Below are 16,340 nucleotides of genomic sequence, written 5' to 3' on the forward strand. Positions count from 1 at the left end.
TATTTACAAACAAAGAGAAAAGTAAATCTGGAGTGCAATGGATAATTTAGTTTTTTTGAATATTGGTTTAAATGTTTTAATGAGCTTCCCTCTGCTATGCTGAATTCCTTTCCAGTGGGCGTGGAAACAACTGGCTTTTGCTGGCGTAAATGCCCACCAGAAATAAACACCACCAGCAGCCCAATGATACATGTTCAACCATTTGTAAAATGAATTTTTAAGACCTTGTATAAAAACACAGATGACTGAAGTGGTTGCAGGCTAATTCATCTAAGAGAAGAAACTTTATATTTAAGCTTGTTTGGCCAAGTGAAGCAGACCCACAACGACTCCAGTATTTATATTCATGAACAATATTTTTATAAATGAGCCTTCACCTTGGCTCTTTCTTTTGGGTCTTTCAGAATGCATAGTTAATCACGAGCAAAAGATTCAGACACTTCCCAGGTAGCAGCACTTTCAAGCTCTCTTCCTCGAGTGAACATGCACAGATGCAACTGATTTTTAGGTGGAAAGTGTGTGTGTGGAGGGGGAGATAATCAAGGGCTGCTTTTCAAATGCAGCCCCTAGGAGGGAAGGAGCACCTTGCAGGGTGCTGGAAGGCTGTGCAGATGGAGTCAGCGTGGCTCACATTTATCTGCGCTCAGCCCTTGCTCTGCCTGCTTAGGCACCGGTCCCTCTTCATCCGACAGCAGCGAGTGTGACAGGTCACCACCTGTCCTCTTTGCAAGACTTCCATGACCACAGCTCAACAACAGGCTGCGTAGGACCTCGGGTCAAGGCTGGAGGGGTATTTGTGCAGTGGGAGCTCTGAGGAAGGTGTTACCTCCCATACCGAGTACCGGAGAGGAGATGGTGTTTCCAAGCTGTGCAAAGCGCGTGCTGATTTCTTGCACGTTCAGGTGGATTGTGTGTGCAATCTGTCTCTCCGTTGGTTACTGGCTTGTCCCCAAGTCTTACCCATCGAGGTTTTCTAGAGGAAAATCAGAATAGCCTTCCCAGGAGAGCTAAAAGCTGGAGGCAGGCATTTCACCTCCAGCAACACTCTGAGATGGAGGGTGGCACTGCCCTGCCTGCCTTTAGCCCTGGCACTGCTTCTCTGACTGAGTGCCCGCAGAAACCAAGGGAGAGCTTCTAGTCATACCGACGGACATCAGACTGCCCTCACTGGCGGCTGGGTAATATGTTAAACAGTCTTTAAATCTCTCGTGGTCACTGAGGAATTCACAAATGCTTAGCTTTTACCGCCCTGAGTAATTATTTATCGGGAGGGCCTTTTTATAGAATCCTCTTAAAATGCCCATCCAGGTTTTAAGGCCAGCAGAGGCTATTAGCTCATCGGTCTGCAGAATAACGTATCCCATAGCATTTCACTCAATAACCACTGTGTTTAGCTCAGCGGTATGTATTTGATTAAAAAATATCTTCCAGGAAGGCCTGCAGTCTCCACCGAAGACATCAAGGAATGAAGAAGCTATCATTGCCTTCTGTGGTTGTCTAGTGCTCAATCCCTCTTGAGTTTAAAAGTGAAACAAATTTACTGCAAAATTTCCCCACAGATTTGAATACTTCTGGATGCTCAGCTGGGGAACACCAGCATCTGAAGCCCCAACCCACACTCAGCATCCTCACGTTTGCGTGCCCTGCAGCACATCATGGCTTCCCTTGCAGAGAAATGCCTGGCACTGTCCTACGGGATGGAGCCCTTCCTCCTAATTTCAGCCTTGTGATTTGGAAAATGAATGAAAAGCCTTTGCAAATCACGGGTGAGTGAAAGGACAAGAAGCTCTCATTTTCAAGGTGGCCCCAAGGGCTCAGGGAAAGCAACCATCACTGCAACAGAGAGGATTAATTCTGACTCTTGCTAGCAGATCAAAAGTTGCACCTATTTGCCTTTTGCTCTCAGTATTGTTTTCTCACTTGTTCTAAGCTCTAGTTTCCCATCTTCTCTGTCAGTTTTGCACCAGGAAGCAGTGTCTTATTCTGGGAGCTGTCCTAGGCCCAAGCTTGTTCGTATCTGATGGTGGGCAGGGACACACCTCCACATAACCTCGGGCTTCCTTGGCATTGCTTTTGTTTTTATCTGTTTCCTGCATCCTCACAGTGGGAATACAGATCATGTATCAACCAGATGCTCCACGGCTTTCATGGATTAAGCAATATGTCCTGGCTCAGTCCATGGAAAGGGGAGAGACAAATGGGAAGGCAGAAGGCAATGGCTGTGTGGGGGTCAAGGTCAGCTTCCCTGGGAGAGGACTTTCTCCTGACCTCCCACACACCAGGCCTGTGCGGGGCGACTTGCAGATGCACTAGAGAAGCTGTCTCACGTTTTGTCCCAAGTCTCTGCACTGTTCACTGTTCCTAAGATCCGTTCCTTTGAGCTGCATTTGTCTGCTTTACCATCCTTTGAAGGTATGCATGGTCTCGTGCTCCTAGCCACGGGTGGTGTCCGGTGTGCAGAGCAAGTCAGAACTTCACTATGGCTGAGCCCGTTCCTTTTTGGCTTCTTCAGGATACCTTTACCTTGATCTGGCACAAAGTGTGCTGGTTGCAATCCAAACAGCCAGGCAGCAGCACACACCGGGTTTTGTCTTCGGGCTCAGCTGGGGTTAAATCATTCACTTCATTTCGAATGGCCGGCAGTAAATAAAAAAATAAACAACACTATTGATTTCAGCAGCCCTGGGATTTCTGCAGCCCTGGGATTCCTCCACCTGGCTGCCATCAGAGAACAAGGGAATTACATCTTCAGGTATCCCCATTCTCTTGTGTTCCTTCCCCTCATAACCACTCTGTGATGGGTCACTGGATCATTCACATGAAGTACCGCATGACATAATAAGATGCATGATAACAACTCGCCTTTATTAGCCAGGAAATCAGGCTTCCCCATGCTCGGAAAAATAGTAGAAGACAGACAAATGACCCACATGGATCACAATAACTTAAATTACATTACCTAGACAGTGAACTGCTTGTGACACATCCTGCACGAGGCTCTTTAACCACAATAAATAGATTGAAACCTTTCTAGTATTTAATCTTTTCTCCCATTGACTATGAGCAGGTCAGAGAGAAAAAGAATGTCTCTTCTTTCTATATATCTCTATCGAATTTAATTAGGTTTGCAAGGTTTCCTCCCTGGGTGAGTTATTCTAAGTCCTTACACTTCCCCTGCAGTTTCTGGGGGGATTATACGAATGTCGAAGTCTAGTTCTTCCATAATTGCTTTATCAGTGGGGACCACATAGAACCACATCTTACATGGTGGTTTTGACACGATGGGTTTTGCATATGGGAAAGGTGTAAATCTTAAAGAGATTGCTTTTCTGCTCTGTACCAGGGAGGAGCCGTGAGGCGTGTCGTATCTGACCTGCTTTAGCACATCAAACGCAGAAGGACTCAGGAAAGTCTCACCAGGAGACAGGGAGCTGAGCAGGATTGCCCAGGAGCACGACGATACCAAGAACCAGTTGAGCACAACTCCTGACACCAGCTTTTGCACAACATGTTTCAGGGTCAGGGCTGTAGGTGCTCTGCAGAGCAAAAGGCAGCACTGCTGTCACTGCTTTCAGTTTAAGACTACCACTGGATAACCGTGGAAGAAGGAATCCCAGCATCACAGAATATCCCAGGTCAGACCCACAAGGATCATTGAGTCCAGCTCCTAGATGCAGCTGCGGGCACCCAGCTCTCTGTGCAGGGAGGGCACAGGGCTGGTGCTGTGCTCCCATCTCCCCCTTGGCTGGGCTGCCCTTGGGATGCTTTTTGAGGTGGCTTTATGTATTTTTAACTATTTTATGGACACTGAAACTACCTAGGATTAGAGCAATAAACATCAAAAACACAGAGGGGTTTTGTGAGGTGTTCAAAGATGGGGGGGTGAAAGGGGAGGACGGGTCAGAGATGTCCAAAAGCAACAAAGTGATAACTTTAATTTCTTCCTGTAGCTGGTTGGTTGGTCTGGTTTTGCTCTTGTGTGGATTACACCGACAACACTTTGGAGGTACTTTGATGTGTTTGGTTTTTTTCCCTCGGGTGAAAACTAAGCCATGACAATGCATTTCTGCAGTGCTCCCTAAAATGCCCGCTGCTGGCCCTCCTGGCGACAGCATCCTGCAGCAGAGAGATCTGTCTGATCTGATCTGTTCCAGCAGTGCCCCCGCTCCTGTGCTCCAAAAGGGCATGCCAGGTTCTGCATCAAAGCAGAAGAAGGTAATTGATCCCGCAGAGGAAAAGGAAGAGCCTGAGGCCAGAGACAGACACACAAACTGGAAGAATGCAATGTTTATGCTTTTACCTAAATCAATAGTGCCTGCAAGAAGCTGCTGTGGCTGTCGGGCTCTTTGCTAGACTTTTGGTGACTCTCAGATCTGGAGAGGGGTTTGGCAATTCCTGCGCATAAGAAAGCACCTGCAAACCACACATGAAAGGTGCAGAAAACCCAAAGAAGCCTCCAGGAATTATCTACGCTTGCAAATTGGCACAAGGGGTAGCAGACAACCCTCCTGCTCCCAGCCCCCAGCCTTTTTGAAGGTGAGTAATGTCCATGTGTAGGCTGAGACCCATCAGCTCATTGCACATGAGCCAGCAAGCGGGTGCAGGACAAGCTTCCCTGGCCCAGGCTGGATGGGAAGAGGCAGATCAGACAGCTTTTGGCTCCCCCAGCACCTCCTGGAGACCAGTTATTTTGACTCCAGTACAAGTAGCAATATGAGTTTATCAGGGCCAAATGGACACTAACAAATTGTCCCATGTTAGAGAAACAGTGACTCTTCTGTCAAATCCAAACCAAATAAAAGATAAACGGTAAAGTTTCATTTTCTGCTGTGAAGCTGGAAGGAGCAGGATGCAGCAACACCACAAAAACAAACAACGTGGATTCTTTGCAAATAGCTTCCTCTCTTCTAATTGCATTTCCCCTCTCCCTTCACTTTCAGTACAACTTCTGGAGGTAACAGCTATTGATCTATAACTATTTTGACCAGGGGAGGTGCTGCAGAAACAGCAGAAATCTCATCAGGTCGTTGTCAGCTAATCTGGCCACGCAGGGAGGGAGCAAACAATTAACACCAAGCACCGGCTGCTGGGCTCGTCATTACCCAGGAAATACGAGGTCCTCTGAGGACTCGAATCCGCATCCGAGTCCAGTTCATAATATAAAAGCTGCACCTGAGTATGATGTGCCTGCAGAGCTGATTTCACAAAGCGCACAAGTACAAGCAGAGGACCTGCAAACATGTTTTCCATTGACTGGAGCGTACAACATCTTATTTATCACGAGTCAATTGATGACCAAACTCGCCCAGCAAACTCATAAAAGCATTAGTTTGTATTTGTTGTTCACATTCAGAGACATTATATATCAAAAAGGTCAATGCTTCCCAACTAATTCAATTATAACACAGCCATCTATCATACTAGCTCAGCTAAGACCACGTTAGCTTGCAGTTTTTTGGAGAATGATAGAAGTTGGAGTGTACGTACAGGATATTCTGCTTGAACGACAAACCTCTGTGGCACAGAGCTCGTTGCAAACCTTTCTGCAGCCATTCTTTGCCAAATGCTTTGTGTCGTATCCGAACTGCTTGTTCCTGCAGAAGGCACGGTGGTTAAATACACTGAGACAGTGCTGCAACCTGAAGCCGTGCTGCTTAAGCACAGCCTGAAAAATGAGGGTGCCCAAGGATGCTTTATTTGCCTGCATTTGTTTTTACAGGCACGGTGACTGGGATTCATTTGCTGGTCTTTTTCAACAGATTTCATCACAGAAGGAACCAGCGCCCTCCCTGCACCGACGTGGAAATCTGGATGTAAGATAGCTACAAGGCAAGGATTTATTTATTAAATCTGTGCAATCAGATAGAATAAGAAAATATGATATTACAATTTTTTTTTGGAAGTGTAGACAAGTAATCTGGACAACGATGGGCTCTTTAGACTGAATTCACAAGCAAGTGAGGCTTTTTAATACACGCTGAAGGAAAGGGCTCCGAAAGCAAATGGCGGCAGGAGAAAACGCACGAAGATAAATCACACCCAGCTACGCCGTTATCTCTCTCTGATAAAAATCCCCATTTTTTAAAGTAGCACATATAACCTATCTGGGCTTCAGCAAAGCAGCTGACAGAAAAATTAAGTTCATTGGAAATGATTTGGATTAACTCAAGACTGCTGTGTAGTTTGCCACCCTCCTGCAGGAGAGATGCTGACATACCACCTCAAAAGAGGATTTGTAGGCTGGGCGGGGGTCACTAGAGGAATTCCTCCAAGTCTGGGACCCATCTTGTTAATATTTTCATTACTTACTCCTGCACAGAGCACAAAGGCACTACTGCCTTCTGTGGCTTTATGCACAGTGGTGAGATGTTGGTGCATTTATTGGGCACAGAACAGGGCATGCATCACCGGTAACAGCAGGCACAGCCTCGCTGGGAACGCCCTGCCCCTTGTGGTCCCCTCTGCGCAGCAATGCCCAGCTCAAAGCAAGGAGAAAAGGAACCAGGATAAGCCCACATTGTAAGAGGAGACTGCACAAGTTGCCTCACTTAGCCTTGCAAAACCAAGTCTGAGAGGGGCTGGGTTATTTCCTATAAATACATCAAGGGGGTAGACACGAGGGAGAGAGAAGAGGGATTTAAGCTAAGAAGAATATTAGCACAAGAACAAATAGATATAAATTGATGAAGAATAAATTTAGACTAGGGATTAGAAAACAATTTTTCCATAGAAGTGGGTCTCTGGAAAAGCCACACAGAGGGAGAATACACTTTGCCATTCTCCCTCAGCCTCGGACACGTTTGTAGGGCAAGTCCAAGTGTAAGGACAGCAAGCTGCTGCCCAGCCATCCTCCTAGGTTTAGGCTCTCATGCCGAGCAGACACAAGACCTACCGACTGATACCTCTGATATCCTGGAGCTCTCCAAGCCTCCATTCAACTCATACCCTCTGCAAACTTTCCAAGAGTTTCCACTTTCTTTTTTAAAAGGTATTCCACCAAGGCTGTGATTTCCTGCTCGTGGGCCAGTGGCTGCTTGAAAGCAATCCAAGCATCAGCCTTGGTAACAGGCAATGCATTTCTCCCTTATTTCATCTCTCTGAGTCCAGGTGCTGCATGCAAGGAGTGCCAGGCAGGCGACAAGAATCACGGTAACAAGGTTGGCACCACCAAGCAAAGGTCCCAGCCCTCCAGCCAGGCGTTCCTTCCCGAGCTCATTGATGCTTCTCAGATCCTGCACTGGGGCGGGGAACGCTCAGACCAGCTCAGTTGCGTTGTAGGACCACAGCAGGGACATGAGCATCATCGCCTCCTTTCCAAAACTTTTGTACACGCAGAGGAAGAGGCAGCGTGGAGGCCAGGCAGGACTGCTTTCCGCAGCACCCCTCCGGTGCCACCCCTTCCTGGAAAACCCAGAGGGGACCAACAGAGCCAGCTCTTCCTCACCTGCGTCCTGCTCTGGGGGGGTTCCCAAGAGATCTGCTGACAACCCCACAGCTATCTGTGTCTGATCCCGCTATCCGATGGAAGAGGGCACCAAAAGGCAGCAAGGCTCAGCTAGAAGGGTTCACGCAATGGGATAAAAAAGGAAAAAAAAAAAAAAAAAAGGGAAAAAAAAAAAAGGTCCTGTCAATATTAGCTGAAATATCAGTGCTGGCTTCCAGCTTTCCAGAGATTTGTGAATTATGGGATAATTATGGGAATCAGAAACCATAATACTGGACTCAATCCTTAGAGTAGTGATGCAGTGGGATTGTAAACCACGCAAAAAAAAAAATGTTATGCATGCTTATATACAATAAAATAATTATGACTCTCAAAATACCAAACATAATCATAGTTAACATACCATGATACTAACAGTATCTGGGAAACTGAGGCACAGAAAGTCAATGTCACAACTTGTCCCTACCTCAAATCATCCCTTTGAGATTTATTTACCCTGCTCTAACTATGCAAGTACCTAAAATAGCTGCTGCCCAGGTCAGAAAGCAAGCCACCACAGAGGTCAGGAGTGGCTTTTCCCAGCTCCACTGTGCCTTGCTCGAGCCACGGCCATGGCTTCCCTTCCCACAAAGAAGCACAACAGCCGGGAATTCATTTTGTCACGCTGAATCTCTCAGCGCAGCGCGCTCACTCTCAGTTTGGATGCTCTCTCCCCTTCAGACAATATATTCTAGCATCCTCTCCGAGCAGGTGTGTTTTTTTTTTTTTTCTCAGGGCAAATAAATCATTTTCTTGAGTATTTTTACATTATTGCAGCAGAGCTGATTTGATGGCAGCTAATGTGGGGCTCCGCGTTTACATTTTGTTGCAGCCTGCAATGAAATTAGATAGAGGGCTCCTGAGATGTATGCATTTTAAGTCCCTGCGCATCACGCTGGAAAGTGTCAAATGATCTAGCAATAAACGAGTCAAATTCAGCAGCAGAGACTTAAGTGTATACTGCTGTTTCGACGAGCGGGGCAACAGCAACATAATTCTCATTGCTCTTTCTTCGAGTCACGCATGAGGACTCTCCTGCAGACCCAAATGAGCTCTCACACCCCGCTAGTGCAAATAGGAAATGCAATCCTCTACTCTGGACATCAGCTACTAATTTGTGTTGCTTCTTACTGCTCAGATCACATTCTGGGCTGATATCATCACTTGTGCCATTAACTTTATTTTTATTTATGCCAGCTGGAGTCATTCCCTTTAACAGAGACCATCGCCGTTCTTTATAAATCTTATCAGAAGGATAAATCAAGAGTAATGTATATTTTTGTAGGTCTATGAATCTGTAACTGGCATTTACTCTCTGGTGGTTTATGCAGATGAGATGAACCTTCTCAATACATTTCTACATGCACACACAAAAAATTATACACTGTTCTAGAAAGGCCAATGAATTTTAAATTGAAACCTTCCAGATTTTCTGTGCGTGAAGGCAGATTTTATTTGCACATTGAACAAACTCCTGGAAGAGAAACACATTCATTTTAATGCCTACTGCTGGATTTTAAAATATGTTTTCCCCTACATAAAGAACACTTTTAAGGAAAAAAAAAAAAAAAAATGAATCAAGTATTTGCTCCAAAGCTGTGCTGGCCCTGGGAACTTGCTCTCTGTAATGTGATGTGCCTAAAAGAGCTGGGCAGCTCGTACAGATGCTGGGGTTGCAGACATGGCAGGTGGTTCAGGGGTGCTCCTAGGACCCGTGTAGCCCCCCCATTTCCAAGCATCAACCCAGAGACCCCCCAGTGCAAGGCTCAATGCTGGCTCCCACTGGTGCAATGGTCCAAGAGCAGCTCTGGTCGCAGTGGACCTGGGCAAGAAGAGCAGTAAGGGCAGCCAGCCTCACACACCCCAGCCCTCTGTTTTTGTCCTGGTATGCCGTAAATCCTCCTAGTGGGCCTGTTCTTTAGGAGAGGAGGAACATAAAGGACCTGATTTTAATCTGAGTCCATCGCAGAGAAAACAAGGTTGTGGGAGCACGATGCTGTTTAGGGAAATACTAGCCTTCTCCTCTTCCCTTCACATGATATAAAGGTTCCATTAAAAGGGGAAATATCAGTTCCTTAAAGAAAAAAATGGGATGCCCTTTTGAAGTGAATACATGTCAGTCCAAACTGATGGTTTAAATTAAATATTAAAGATAAAATAAATAAATAAATAAACAACCCCCCTGAACCAGAGTTTTATTTATATAGTACTGTGCCTTCAGAGAGGATTTGTGGAAGCAAGAACTCGCTCTCTATTGTTCTTTGGAAAAAAAAAAAAAGGAAAAAAAAATCAATTTTTACAAAGCAAGATTATTTTCGGAGTCAGCTTATCAGAAATGCCATCTGTATCTGGGACATCTGTTTTGCTCTGCCCCATCCTTTCTTTCATTTCTGGTGACTCTAGAAAAGATTGAACAGCAGCCCCAAGCCTGCGCAAAACTAGGTTACCTATTACCTCTTTTATCAATGTGATTAAGCTTATTTTTATTGCAGTCTCACCCATTTTCCCCTAACCTAAGTAGCAGCAGCAGGGCCCTCTTCCCCAAGCCCACATCCCCTGCAGCCAGCAGCACCCTGGTCCCATCAGGCATCGTTCCCACTCTCCTCGTGCCAGTAGGACACATCACTGGGCACTTGGGCACCCAGCATCCAAAAACCATGTCTGTGGCAGGCAGGTTACACCCGAGCCTTTCACGGGCAAAGATTTCACAAATATGAGAATTCAGCTGCTAAAAAGAAAACAAATGTAATATGGAGGTGGCGCTGGAGAATTCTTTTGGGCATGTAATAAGTCACTGGAGCAATTCTGTTCTCAAAATCCCTCCAAAAAGAAACATGTTATTATTTTGAGGAAGGATGTTTTTATATCCAGCATAAGAGAGGTTAGTCGCCAATAAAATAGCACAGCAAAAGAAAATACCGAAAAAACAATTGGAGACTGTATTAGTGGTTATCACATAGGTCAGCGATCAACATTACCCTCGTTAATGCTGCCACACATTAATTTAAATGCATTAAAAACTCTAATGGACTAAAGAAATGCACAAAAGCATAATGAAATCAGTTCATTCACCTGCCCTCAGCCCATTCAGAGGAGATTTCTCTCCTTCTGTCCTTCATGTGAAGCCTGTAAAAGCGGCGTGGGAGTTCACATCAGGACTGCAAACATCTGGAAAACCCAGAAAACATTCAGACCGAGCCAGCTTTGGCTCCTTGACTGCAAGCAGTGAATGCAAATCCCGTTACATGTTGCACACTCACAGCAGGATGAGGCCAGAGCAAGGCAGCTGCTAAGACCTTTGGCACAGCAAGCAGCACGCAGCATATCCTGGGTCTCCACCACATGCCCTTGCTTTCTCCAAGCTCAGAAGGAGAGATGCTGAAAGGCTGTCCTTGCTAGTGTTTACCCCGTGTTCCTCCCCCCCCCCCCCAAAAAAAAATGCAAAACCACTTATTCTTGGAGATTTACATGAAGGTGGGGAAGGTAGAAAAGACAGATCCCTCCACCCTTTCTCAGATAGTGCTTATTGCAACATGCACCCAAAATATGCCATCTGGATGAAGCTGTTTCCTCCTCCCCCACTTCCCCCAGTCCTTCCTATTTACACCACAACGTCACCCGATTGCTAAGTTTTAATGTTGCTTACCCCCAAAGGACCAGAACTATTTTACAGCTCTTCTAGAAGGCTTTTTGTTGTTTTTCTGAAGTTATCAGAGAACTGAGGATCTGGACGACCAGGTGATCTTCCCTTGAAGTTATGTGAAGTGCTGTTAGGCACAACAAAGAGATTTTATTAGTGCAGGGATGCACCTCGTGCCATGCAGTACTGATATCTCAAATGTTCACAGGTACAAACAACAGGAGATGAAGACTCACAAACTTTGAGTCTTCTCCTGCAAACCAGCCCCAAGCTTCATCCAGCTCTACGCTGGATAAGGAACCCAGGACCCTCATTTCCTACAGAAAATCTGACAGCTTCAAGCCCCAGACCTCAGGACAGAATCCACCTGCTTTCAAAGTTTAATATCCAGGCACACCAGAAGATACCTCACGTGTACGGCTCAGTCGGCTCCACTGTTAGTTTAGTAGGTTACAGAACTCGGTACATCTCACCGTGCTCTGCACTGGGACATTAAGCTGTGGGAATTTTCCTCTCGACACTGGCATTTCATTATCTGCTTCTGTTGATTATTCAAATTGCGTTAGATGTCATTACATTAGATGTCAAGACTTGCTAGATTACAAGACCTCACAGAGATGAAGGCAGCTATATCCATCACAGACAATGCCAAGGAAACGAGCACAAAAGCCACGCCATCCCTCAGGATAACAAGTGAATGGTATGATGTAAAACTGACGCTGTGCTTATTTAAAAGTCCCTTGAAATGCCATAATAGCTTAGGTTTGGCGTTACATTAGGTTTTTTGGATTACACTTCCACCTCACACTCCAAAGAGGAAGCCTGGTGCAAGAGTACCACTGGTCCCCAGTTGCCCTAGCAGCCTGGACATGCTTGACATAGACCCTACGGGCAAAGGGTGGGCACCTGCCTGCCCCTGTTCTATTCTGGAGATGCTCCAAAGCAGAGAGATTTGATCCCATGCCCTTGGTCAGACACAAACAATGGAAAAGAGCCTTCACAGTCAGATAAATTGAATTTGCTTTTGAAAAGAAAAAAAAAATCATGGACATTGCCTAATTATTCTCTCAGCTAACCATTTAACCTCGTTTTCTCCTGCTAAGTGAATATCTTATGTGATTTCCGTGCTAAAAGCAGCTGAATGTCAAAGGCATTGATCTTGGCTCCAACCTTTGTTTTTATAGGGTTTGGATCTACTCTGCTTTGGCACCACATTATTGGTTTCTATTAGTGTCAAGGTGCCACTTTTTGTTTTGTTCTTGCTTGCTCACGGAGCTCAGCCCTTTGGAGGGCAAATGCCAGCCCAAGTACTTGGGGTGGGTAAATTACCATGGGAGGAGATGCCCCACGTGCCTCCAGGACATCCTCCTCTTCCCAGTGCTTCTGGGGGCCACCGGGGTGCCAGCTGGAGGGGACAATGAATTCCTCATGGATTCATTGCCTTGCTTCTGTCCTGAAATCAGCAAGGACAGCACTGCCACAGGGTGCTGCCCGCTGGCACTGTGGCACCAGCCACTGCTGGTGGTGGTGCAGAAGCAGCAGGAGTTACAGCTCCACCATCCTGGCTTATAACCACGGCTTCGGATTGAAGATGGCAGCTCTCCTGAGCTAAAGAGGGAAACACCTCTGCCCTGCACAAGCCCAGGCTCATTGTATTAAAGCCTATCAATGGCTTTTTTTGTAATAAACCTCTGCGTTCAGAGCATCCGCATCCTTTTATTGCTGTTATCTTCTCCCAGAGTGCTGGGCACTGTCTCCAGCTCCCCGCATGCTCTCTAGAAAGCCAGCACAAAGCATTCCCTGCCCCCCAGCACCGTGACGATGCTCTGTGTAAAGGCACATTAATCACAGAGCTCACATTCATTTATTCACGATATTATAAACAAGAAACTCCTTGGTTTTGAAGGTTTCTTTCCTTAACAAATGAAGGCTGAGGTGCCAAAAGAGAAAAAGAAAGGAGGAAAAGGAAATAAAAGAGCTACATCAAAATATGAAACAGGGAGGAATATCGAGCCAACGCGCTCATGGATTTCTTGCCAAAATCGCTTGAAAGACTTTCATATCTGAAAACTGGAGAGAATAAAACGACTGAAATATTAAATGAATGTGCTGAACAATTAAAAACATAAGGTGAAGAGAAATGCTGACTGAAGAAACTTGTGTGATCCCAATGTGTTCCTGTTATCCAGGGGCATTCCTGTTATCCCCAGGGCTCCTCAGGCACTAGAGCCACCCTTCCCAGGTTGGACAGCACAAGGATGGGGTCTCTGTGCCTGGGCAGGGGACCCCCTGGGGGAACCACTGGCCTCCCTTCCACCACTTGCTGCCGTCATCCTGGCAGGGAGCGTGTGCTGCTTCTTTCTGAGCAAGGCCAACAAATGAAGGTCAACCCAAAATGTGCAATAACTTGGAGGGACAGTCCCCCAGGAGCTCAGCAGATGTAGAGAGGGGGCTGCTGGTGCTTGCCTGCATTAAACCACACACCATAACCCCCTTGTGCCAGGTGCTGGAGGACTGGCATCTTTCTGCAGCTGTCTAAAACCAGGCGAAGGGACAGGCATGGTGCTAGCAAGGAACTAAAACCAGCAAACATTGATAGGTTCACATCCAGTGCTCAGGAGACAGAGTGCTTTGTGACCGTCTCTTGCGGGAAGACGTTATACTTGCAAAAACACCATCCACGGGAAAGGCCATCACTCCTGAAACCTAATTAAGCCTTGCCTACAACAAAATGTCAGAGTGAAATAAAGGTGTCTGCTCCAAATTTGTCAAGAGCCTCCCAGCATTTCCATAACAGACGGTGTGATTTTTGACAGAACTGTGATGCATGAAGTCAGGACTTGCCTGCAAACTGCAGATGATGAAGACGTGATTAAGGGAATAAAAATCACTCTTGGAGATGGTGGTCTTAATCAATTAGTTTCTATTCCTTGAACGTTTGCCAATATTAACTCTGCTCTACAGGCCATTTCAAGTGACCACAGAAACCCGAGCTGCCAGTGATTTCCTGTAACATCCAGAAAACACAGTAACCTATGAAGCAGAAGGTGAATGCAAGTTATCAAGTCTTCCAAACTTCTTGTTCAAATTCCAAGTTGGCCATTATTTTGTAGTTAATCTTCTGTCCATTTGTGGTGATGAGGGAGACAGATGTTTAATTAGTTTTAACAAAAAAAATTCCATTAAAAATTGTCTTGCTTCTACTGAACTAGATTTATAACCTGTGTAGACAGAGACAATTGAAAAGACGGAGGAAAATATTCTGCGGGGAATCCAAGGAAATCTGTATCTCGGAACATTTTTTTCCTGCACTCAGGGACCTCCAAGGTCTGCAGAATGGGAGCGAGAAAAACATGTGCATTTTTCAGCTGTCACCATCGCTTATGCACTTAACAAAGGAAAAAGAAAAGCCTAATTACTCATGGGTCTCTTTTTAATTTGCAGGGTTAGCGATGTTTAAAAAAAGAAGAAGAAAAACACACTGATGAATTACCCCTGCGCTTACAGCAGTAAAGGATAGCAGTGTTTCCAAAAAGGTGTGTCCAGAGAGGAGCACCCAGGAAGAATTACAACCCACACCAACTTATTCTAGCAGTGTGCTGACATCACAGGGTACTATTCAGCTTTCAACTCTCTGCAGTTTTTGTTTATATGTTTCTAAGTAATATTTTGATCAGGGACTAGTTTCAACGTTATTCTGTCCAAACAGTCTCATCAAGGCCATTTGTACGCCTGACCTCCTTGTGCACAACTTCCCCAGCATCCTAAAATCAGCAGAGCCAGCAAGTGGAGATTTTAATTTATTTTTTTTCCCTGCACAAACAAACTCTGAGCTGGCCTAGAGCCACTTTTTATTTTTCTCTTCCTTTTAAAAAAACTTGTGTCTTTCCATCACAACCCCCATCTGGAACAGGAAAACCCCTCCACATGCAGAAAAACCGTCATTAACAAACAACTACAAACGGCCTCAAACTAGCGTTTCGCAATTAGACCTTTTGCTGGCATTCTCTGGAGCACAGAGACACCCCTGGTCCTGGTTATTTCTGCTCTTCAGACCTCCCAGAGCCCCACACGCCTGCTGCTGTGCCTGGGAGAACAGATCCATCCCCACCAGGCTGCTAGTGTGAGTTCCCACTTGTTGTGGCTTTCTTTCCTCTCCTAATTAACGCTGCTACAAGGCTTGATGCTCTCCTTTAACCTATAAGGCTTTAGCGTGTGCAATAACATCAACAAACCCCTCAATTAATTATTTGCAAATACCAATAAAAGCGTATTTTGGGGCACTGCACAGCCACATCAATGCAAATTGGGCTTAGATACAGAGCTGATGGGGAGCTGAAAGGGCTCGCTTTTGATCACAGAAAAAGCCTGTGAGCACAATGAGACTTAGACATCTTTCAGGCTGCATACTCATGTTTTCTCATATGAAAGGAAAAAATACAAAAAGAAATTGCAAACGCATTTCTCAGGGCAGGTTTCAGCTTTATACCAAATTGAATGGTTTTTTTTCTTCTTTAAATAACACTGCACTCCTTGCCACAGCAAACTGCATTAACCAGGGCCATTTTTTTAAACTGCTGTTAAGAAAAATAGTTTGTTTGTTTGTTTTCTCTAGTAAACAGAATAACAGAATCCTGTGTCTAGACTGGGCCTGAGAAGTATCCACTAAAACCACTGAAACAGAGATACGTGGCAGCAGCAAAGCTTTACTTTGCAGGAGAACACATCTTACCTGGAGAAGCTGCAGAACAAACCATCCCTAGAGAATTTCAAAAAGCTTTTTTAAGGGAAGAGAAAAAAGAAAGAGCTAAGTTCTGTCCCCAGCCCCAGCCCTTTCACAGGTGATTTGGATGCACCTGGAGGTAAATTCTGTTTTTTTCTCAGCTGTGGCCAAGCTTTGGAGGTGTTATCCCAAGGCCCAGCACCTCACTAGGTGATTGCATCTTTAGCTGTGGGTGGTGAGCTGTCCCCTCCCGAACAAACCTCAGCATCGCCCCACGCAGTCAGTGGGCAAGCTCCTGCCCCCTGCTCAGTATTTACCCCATGGGGCATCGGTGCTGAGCTTGCGCCAGCCCAGAGTCTTCAGACCCCACCAGGCCAGCCCCAAAACACCCAAGGAACGCGGCAGGAGGTGGCTGCAGCCCTGGTGCCCACCACAGCTCGGCTCCTGCCTCCGGATCTGCCCTGCGGCCGGACCCAGCATCTATGCCGCCCGCA

At 45.9% G+C, this 16,340-nt stretch overlaps 1 long non-coding RNA gene across 2 annotated transcripts; it reads right to left on the reverse strand.

Annotated features, from left to right (window-relative positions):
- Positions 1 to 1,223: 1,223 nt before the first annotated feature.
- Positions 1,224 to 15,844, reverse strand: LOC308200973. Of its 2 annotated transcripts, none has more exons than XR_013955972.1 (2): positions 11,130 to 15,844; positions 1,224 to 7,514 (listed from the first exon to the last, which is right to left on the reverse strand). It is a non-coding gene; the product is annotated as an uncharacterized lncRNA (long non-coding RNA). The 2 variants fall into 2 exon arrangements; XR_013955973.1 differs by having other exon boundaries at positions 1,224 to 7,550.
- Positions 15,845 to 16,340: the final 496 nt, after the last annotated feature.

The sequence above is a fragment of the Anser brachyrhynchus genome (assembly GCF_964034855.1).
Source record: "Anser brachyrhynchus genome assembly, chromosome: 11".
Taxonomy (NCBI): domain Eukaryota; kingdom Metazoa; phylum Chordata; class Aves; order Anseriformes; family Anatidae; genus Anser; species Anser brachyrhynchus.